The sequence below is a fragment of the Alosa sapidissima genome, chromosome 10 (assembly GCF_018492685.1).
Source record: "Alosa sapidissima isolate fAloSap1 chromosome 10, fAloSap1.pri, whole genome shotgun sequence".
Lineage (NCBI taxonomy): Eukaryota > Metazoa > Chordata > Actinopteri > Clupeiformes > Clupeidae > Alosa > Alosa sapidissima.
In genome coordinates this window covers 4,846,748-4,855,820 of record NC_055966.1, presented here as the reverse complement: position 1 = coordinate 4,855,820, position 9,073 = coordinate 4,846,748, and positions in this window count along the sequence as shown.

The window sequence follows — 9,073 nt, the reverse complement described above, 5'->3', positions numbered from 1 at the left end:
CCGCCGTTGTAGCAGGTAGCTCACTGCGCCGGGATTAGTGTGTGCTTCACCTCACTGTGTGTTCACTGTGTGCTGAGTGTGTTTCACTAATTCACCGATTAGGTTAAATGCAGAGACCAAATTTCCCTCACGGGATCAAAAAAGTATATATACTTATACTATATTCAATTGCCTGCAGTGATATTTTCAAATGCATGCTTGGTGTCACCCCTCAAATTGGACCATTTTCATTATTCGCCAGACCCTTAAAGAAAAATTCCGGTATTTAGCACTTTGAGTCCCTCTTCTGGTTTGTTTTGGATGAACTAGAGTGGTGGACTCCGAAATTTTGACGATTGGTCCTGTCTCGACTTTTCTGACTCATTTTGAATCGCCTTTGACTACTCAGAGTGGCTGCCAACAGGCATGTTCAAACATGTCCTAAAACAACCTTTAACGTTCGTTTTCAAAACTGTGCAACTCACCGATTGGTTAGTGGTGTTTGATGATGTTCCAAAACAAAATACAAATACAACAAAATACAGTTTCTGTTTTATTTGGCATTTTGTAAAATCCCATTGATTTCTGTTGGAAGACTCATTGCACGTTGATATTACTGCGCCACCGTCATGCTTCAGGTTCAAATATTGAGCGGAAGTTTATACGCGTTTGTGAGGTGTCTGAAAAAATAGTTCCACAATAGCAAATAAGACGGCTGGAAAACATTGCGCCGATATATATTTGATTTTAATAATCAACAAACTTTTTCAGATTGGGTCTGGTCCTCCAGGCTAACACAATCCAACATTTATATGAAATCAATTAATCACTCAATATGTAGTGACAACATAATCTTATCTTCATCATCTTATCGGTCATACCCAGATGACTTCATTAACATGTTGGTCCATGGCCCCCGCAGTGGCGCGACTGGCTGGGGCACCTGCACCATACGCCGGCAACCCGGGTTCGATTCCCGCCCCGTGGTCCTTTCCGGATCCCACCCCGACTCTCTCTCCCACTCGCTTCCTGTCAATCTCCAAAGGCATAAAAAGCCCAAAAAATATACTTTAAAAATAAAAAAAACATGTTGGTCCATGAGTTACCTGGAGTTTTTAAGAGACACAACAACTCTGGAGTAATCACTGACCATCAGACATTTAAACCCCACTGTTTGTGCACAAATTCAATTCAATTCAATACAATTCAAAAGTTGTAAAAATTCATATCCACATTCCAGTAATTTTACCTATGTCCATTTAAATGGCTGGTAAAAGAGTAGGCTATAAAAATCTGTATCTGCTTGTTATCTGTTTGATAGACCTGGAAATTCTCAAAGAGATTGTCATCAGACTACAGGGTGATCTTTATCACTGACCCACCTTTTTACAATCTAAAATGTCCCTGATACCAGTAGCTCAATAACTGTTAAAAGGCAGGAAGGGGTTTAAACATGTAATCTATAAATGCTTTTATTTATTTTTATTTTTTTTTTCACTTTTTTGCTCTGGAATGGCTCAAAAACCAGAGTTGATATCTAAAGTACACAAGTAACATCTTTTAAATATACACACACACATTGCTTGAAATTATATATAAAAAAAACTCAAAACTTAAAACAGTCAGGATTTAGAATGTTGTTTAATCATACATGTTGTTTGATCATAAATGTCTATTTTGGAGAATGCTGGCCCATTTCTCAGTGGTGTCTTAGTTCCTCTGGGTGAGTAAACACATACAGACGTCCCTATTAAAGCCTATTATTGAAACGTGAGACAAAGATCCAGACAGAGGGAGTATTCAGTCCTGTCAGACGGAGACCAGCCAGAGCTTATCCCTCCTGGCTCTGACTGCCAAGGGTCTGGCCAAGGTCATAGTACACAAGCAAAGTCCAGGGTGATAGGGCGACTTGAGAAAAAGTCGAGGACAGCTTTGATGTTTGCCGCGCTAAAACATTCAAATGAGACTGTACCGAGAATAGTGTCGTCTTGCTGTGTGGTAACAGCCTTTACAAAAATTTTAATTCCAAAGGCCAAGGGACCTTTATCAGGATGCATAGTACCCTGGATCCATGAAATAACTAGCCTGGGTATCATCCGAACTTAGCCCGCCCACAACATTTGAGGTCGGGAAGTTCGGTCTGGCATTGCTCCGTTGTGGAGCAACTATGAACCAGAGCTGTTCAGACCAATCAAATCGGGTTTTACGATGATGGACAGGTGAGCAACAGCACCTCGTCTATCACGTCATCTGAGCACACTTGGGTTGATTTGGTTTGCAACAAAAACGCTGTGGCTAGGAGACAGATAGCTTAAGACCCCATATGGGAAAAATGTGTATTATTTCAATGAGGTTTTATCACTGAAAACGATTATTTCTAAAAACTCTGGCCAAAGTTGAGATGTGGGAAAACTTAGGGTTTCACTTTCATCAAGGGAAAACAGCGTGTTGCATTGTGACATGTTTTTCCCTCGTTTGTTTGAAATCTGATTGACCACCTGTTCGAGGGATTTGTGACAGCCTTCCCCAGCTGTTTATAACATGTTTGTAGCATATTGGTGTTCAACTGAATTATTTTTAAAAAACGGAGGGGAAATATCAGTTTTTCCTAATAGCCTACCCTGCTACGTATCTCTTAGATTTCGCTAATGAGTGTAGGAGATATTGACGGCACAATAACTTTTACAAAAGACCAGAAAACAATGTTAAGGCATTTGTGGAGAAGAAGGATGGTTTGTGTGTTCTTCCTACATCTCACTAACCTGACTCCGCCAGATGGATGCTTCACATTTGCTCTGCATATCCATCTGGGAACTTTCCATTGGAAAACTTTTGGGAAGGGGCGGAAATACTGGTTAGCTGATTGGATAAACCATCTGTCTATCACCACCTATGTTGGTTATCGACGGGCCAAATCAACCAATTAGATGAACAAAGTGTTGTTCTAATGCCTTCGTTTAACATACAATTAAGTTAGGTAACGTAACTAATGTTAACATTTTTTAACTTACCATTTGTATGTGACGTGAACCTAACGACAATTCCCATCAAGTTTTCATGGTAGGCCCTACACTTCTGAAGAAAGTATATTCCTCCATTGTGATGGTCGCCATAGCGGCCACACACCGAACGCACTAACGCTCCCTTTTTCATTAAATCTTCTGTTGATTTTTCATAATTATATGCTCACACATTTTGATGTTTACATGTCTACATTCACGCACCCTCTACGTTTAGCAACACTACGTGGCAACCAAGTAAAAACGCAACACATAGACTTTTGATTTCATACAACATACAGACTTTATTGCTTAGTTCAATAGTACGTGATTGTGTGGTTGAGTGCACGCAACTTATCAATTGTGTTCTGTTGTTAATTAGCTTAAGTTTGTTATTTAATGCATTTTGTTGATTTACCATGTATCATGTTTGTGGCATTCCTGTTTGAGTGTGGCCAGAGCCCGTCTACGGAGAGCCTTGCCACTCCGTATTAAGTCCCATTGTACCGAATTTTGGATGCAGTTCCACCAGAGTTCCACTGGGAGCGATCGCCATGAGTGCAGAATGAATGGGAGTCAATGGAGCTAGACGGCTAAAATTGTCTCTTTCACCTGATTGTCGTTGACAAATCTCAGATTTGATTGTAGTTTGTATAACTTCAACATGGGTTATAGGTCAAAAGTTGAATGAACGAGTACTTATGTCCTTTTGATTTCTTACAGGTTGGGTCGTTGTTGCACATAGCACGCTAGCATTGTGCTAATGAATGACGTCATTGACACATTTGAAAGGCTTTTAAGAACAATTAAGTGACTTTAAAAAATATCATACTCAACCAAGTGTATTTTCTTTGCCTCCCCTTTCGAATACAATACTCAAATTACTTGAAAAAAAATGATATCCCGAATAAAGTGGATTTTGAGGGGTACAGCTCCATAGACCTCCATGCATTCTGCACTCGTGGACGAGCGCCCTCATGTGGAACCACAGAAGGAACTGCAACCAGTTCAGAAACCGGAAGTTTTCCGAGAGTGGCAGTTCTCCCCTTATTAGACATTCTCTGGTGCGGCCGACTCCGGGAGCTGTGTGCGTCATGGTATTTGGTCCGGGCGGACTTCCTGACTGTCAAGACGGAGCGGCAAGTTCCGCTGGTTTAAATGATCTATGGCCACATCCATTTCACGTCTTTGCCATGGGGGAAGGAGAAGCCTTTCGTGTTTATTGACTGGAGCTTTCTGGTTGGATTCTTTTGTGTTTATGCCCAGATGTCTTTGTGTAGTTTATTTATTGCTAGCATTAGGTGTGGTTATCTTTTTGAATGTTTTGGTAATGTCTGAAAGTTAATTGATTTTGTGTGGTGTTCCCCTTTTAGTTATTCATGGTCTGTCCAGTCTGTATTTAAGTTCCCCTTTGTCTCCTTTTGTTAGTTCTTGCTGTGTGTTCATGTCGGAGGTTTGCATCGGAGGTTAATGTTTATTTTCTTTAGATACCCTTATTTTGGGCACAGAAATGTATTTAAAAAAGTAATTTATTGATTTTTGGTAATAAAACCATTTTTGCGCAATTTGCAATCCTGGCTCCCTGTGTCGACTGCTCGATCCCTCACATCCATTATGAACTGGAATCGGCCGTGGAGGATGTCTGTGTCATTAATTCCTCCCAGCTGCATGGGTGAGACTCATAGCTTCACAGCTTACCCAGGACTATTCCTACTTTCTAATTTGAATAAAACTTGCGCGATAGCTATGCTCATCTCATCTGTGAATGCAGTCATGTTGTTCGTTGCGTCACACCTAAACCCGCCTCAAAACCAACGCTGATTGGCCGTTCATTTGGTGAACTGCTCCAAATGTTCTCTATTGGAAAGTTGCCAGACTGATCTGCGAGTGAAAACCTGAAGCTCGCGAGATCAGGATGGTCTCACGAGGCTAACATCTCACGGTAAGCTATTTCGTTGCTCTGATTGGTTAGGTCTATCCAATTGAGTGTAGAGGCACCCCCCCCCCCCCCCCCCATTAATCATTTACAAAGAAAATTGGTGTCCTTAAAGAAGCCCTATGCAACAATTTTAGCAAAAATTACCTTAATTATGCAGGTTGAGAGTCGTTCTGATGGTTCTTTTTCGGTTGTTTGGTGGGTGCTTCGTCTCCCCCTAGTGCTTCTCCGCGGAAAAAAAACGAATATGCAACTTTCTGTTCCCGGACTGAAGAAATCCGGATGTGACTCGGCGGAAGGCCTCGAAAATGTAGTCAGATTGTAGTTTCTAAGAAGACTGCAAAACGGACTCCGACTTGGCTTTGTTGCTGCTGAAATTGTAAGTAGCCTACCCTTGGGTGAACTTCGTTTTTGTAATGTGGTTTGATAGTCTCTTGAACAATGTGTTTGCTCGACCGTTTTATTGTGAGCCCTGTATGTGTCTAGCTTGGTTTCTTGATGGCTAGCTCGCTAGCTAGTGGGGGTTTAGCGTAGCAGTCACTTGCTACCGAAGCTGCAGGGGGAGCCATGTCGTGAAAAATGCAAGCCCAAATCAGGAGAACCCAGAAACAGCGAAGGAATAACCAGACTTGCATAGGGCTTCTTTAAAGGTTGGATATTTCCTCATTGTTTTTACTTAAGGCATTAAGATCAATTTCCAAAAGATGATTTTTTTTTTTATTACTCTTTTTAGTCAACTTTAGCATGGGTTCATAAACTTATGAGCTCAACTGTATTACTACTACTTCAGTATGGCTCCATAGTAGAAGAGGTGCTAAATTGGCCTGCCGGCAGTCCAGACCTGTCACATTGGGTGCATCATGGATGGAACAGAAAGCATGATACAAATGAATCCGATCATAGTGTTGACATGGCCTAAGAATTTGTCTGGGCAAGAACAGGACAACATTTCAATTCTCCAAACTCCAGCAGTTGGTCTCCCCAGTTCCCAAACATTTACAAACTGTAAATTAAACTGTTGTTTAAACAAGATGCGAAGCAACACAGTGGTGGACATGCCCTTTGCCCCAACTTTTTTAAGATGTTGCTGGCATCAAATTAAAAATAATCGATATGCTGTCTTTAAGATGTTGCTGGCATCAAATTTAAAATAATCGATATGCTGTCTTTGCACTTTTCGTAATTAAATATAGGGTTCACATAATTTGCAAATGATAGCATTTTGCTTTTATGAACATTTTACATTCCATTTTTTTTTGGAAATGGGGTTGCATCAGGACTTTCAAAGAGGATTTAGCACATGCAAGAACAGACCTTATTGTGTAATTTCAAGTAGACCAAATGGTAATAAATATTCAACAGTTCATTCTTAAAACAGGGCCCCACAGTCTTAATATAGAAGGGAAGGTTAGGCAGGGACCCGTTAGTGGTGTCATTACTGTAAGGGATTGAGGTGTCTCAGTGGTAATCCCTTGCTGTGGTGTTTGCTTTTCAAGACTGAGGTAACTCATCCCTCTCTGATCCTATTCATGCAGAGTCGCTCTCATGCACCTAGATACTCACTGACGCACGGCCTAGTTACTTAATTGGGCACTGGACCAGCACTTGAACTATGACCTAGCAAACCTATTCCCTGGCTTCCTTCTCTTACCTAACAGAACAGGCATTCTTTCCTCAAACCCCAGATCAGACATTCTCATACAGACATTGTCAACTAACTAACATTTACAGTTGTTTTCCATTATATTTTTAAAGTGGTCAGCTGCATTATGCCTTCCTAGACCAGTGGTTCTCAAAGTGGGGTCCACGACCCATAGCCAGGGGGTCCGCAAAATATTTTGCTTGAAATTATCAAGTTGAGTTTTATCATTTTAAAACAGATGATGTCTACAGATGATGCCCCTTTTCACCAATAAAACAAGCAAATTGTGTGTATTTGTATTTGCTCCTACCCACATTTAACTTCACTTAGGTCATGAAGAACCATTCCTACTACTGCTTAGCTTGGCTCATTTGTTAGCCAGCTAGCTGATGAATGTGTAGAAATGTTTGAGTCAGTCCATGTTGTCAAGTGACTGAGTGGGAGCATGCATTTATCATGCATGCATCAAGTAGTGGGAGCATGCATTTATGTGCAGCTGCCTGTAGGCCTACTTCATGTCAGCCGTTTCAGTGTCAATGCATAAGACGACAGGTCCTATTTTAGCAGAACAGTGGTGAATTCTATGAATAGGAAACTGTGCATTGTAATAAATTCATGACCACAAAAAGAGAGCAATTTTGTTTCTGACGCCAACCACATAAACAGCCATGGTCCAACTCTAAGCATATGAAATGTGACAGATGGAAATCACTGTTAATTCTAGTTATCAGGCAGTCTTATTTAACATTTTGTCTCCCTCATCTCTCATCTCTCAGAGCTTAAAATAGAAACACAAACAACCTAATCCAGCATTTACTGTGATAACTCAGATTACGATTTGTCATCTCTCATCCCTAATGCTAAATGGACAGAAAAGGTTACAAAATGTGTGTTTGTGTGTGTGTGGGCGCGCGTGCATCTGAGCCTGTCTATTAGAGACGATGATTTCCAGGTTTAGCCATGTTCCTAATGCCTTGCATGACTAATTCCACATTGTGCTGAATTATATTTAATTAGATTTTTGAGGCACTCTTTTACAAATTACAGCCGAAGCCGCTTTTTGGGGAATTCGGTCCTCGCAGATCGGCCCGCAGCGGGGTGCCAGCGGCGAGGGCGAACCTCATCGCTAAAAGGAGGAGATTCTCCTCAGAGACAGAGAGTGCAGGTCAAAAGGGCCAGCCCATCTGCCTTCGCTCTCTGAAAGATTAAAAGATCGAGTTGGGTACAAAGTTAATGGGGGGGGGGCGCAGACATTTGAGCTCATGTGCACTGAGTTGATGAGAGGATTGGGGCACAGTGGGAGCAGCGTGGACACACTGACCCTTCTGACAGTCACCCGCTGTGCCAGTGAAAGCCCTGATGAGCTGCACCCACAGCACATAAGTGTGGCCAGAGACTCTAATGTGGAAACACAGCACTCAAAAATCCTTCATAGAAATGCATGGGGTTAGTTTGTAACGCGTTTCTACACATTTCCCGCCCCTTCCTCGGCAAAACGTCGACGTGAATACATTGAGCCAATCATGTGGTGTGATGTGAATACATTTAGCCAATCATATGGTGTGTTGTGAAGACATTGTGCCAATCATGTGTTGTCAACTCACCGCTGGAGCAAGGTTGGGGTCGTGAAGCCTTGCGCACGCGCATTTCTGCCGAATAGGATGCCCGATGAGTGCCCAAAAATCGTTGCAATATGGCCGCCGAGTGGAGGGACTTGCCTAAAAGGACTTGGCGTGGCAGGAGTCAGGTAGTCCTGCTGAGCTGAACCTGGCCCGCCCTTAGTCTGGACTGGTCATCAACAGGGACATAAATGTATAGGTGCAGCTGTCTTTGGAACTCCAAGACGGAATTGAAAAAACAGCCAGCCAGGGGAGTTAAATGTATGTTCGTAGGGTTTTGTGTTCACAGGTTTAATTATCTGTTTAACATACACCCATTAACACATGACCCTTCTACCTCAAGTTCAGATATTCCATTAACATCATCCAGTGCTTTTTTGAAACAAGCATCTTTCAGGTCTCCATTAGAGCTGGGAAATATAGAACCCTGGGAGCATCAGACCCTTTGCCATGTTCCCATTATGTGCCATATATATCTGGGGTACATTTGACTCTGGGAGCATAGGCATAACCCTTATAAGTGTTGTGAACAATACATGATGCTATGGTTGCTTTTCCCATGTTGTTGCACAATACCAGTTAAATGATAGACCTATGTTGACCTACAGTTAGTTACCTTGGTAGTTGTTCAACAATGCCTTTAGAAAACAGTCCTGGATCACAGATCACATACAGGCTTATGAACTGGTATGAGGGCTCTGCTATGTCTGACCTTATTCTATTTTACATTTTCAAGAAACCCAATCCATTTTTAATTTTGGAGTAGTGAAGGCCTGGATTACACTGGATCTATTTTTTGTTGGAGCACTAGGGCTGATCATTCTGTGTCCAGACCTCAGTCTGGTGCAGGTGCAGGACACACAATAATATCAAGCCAATGGAAGAAGTAGACATAGAT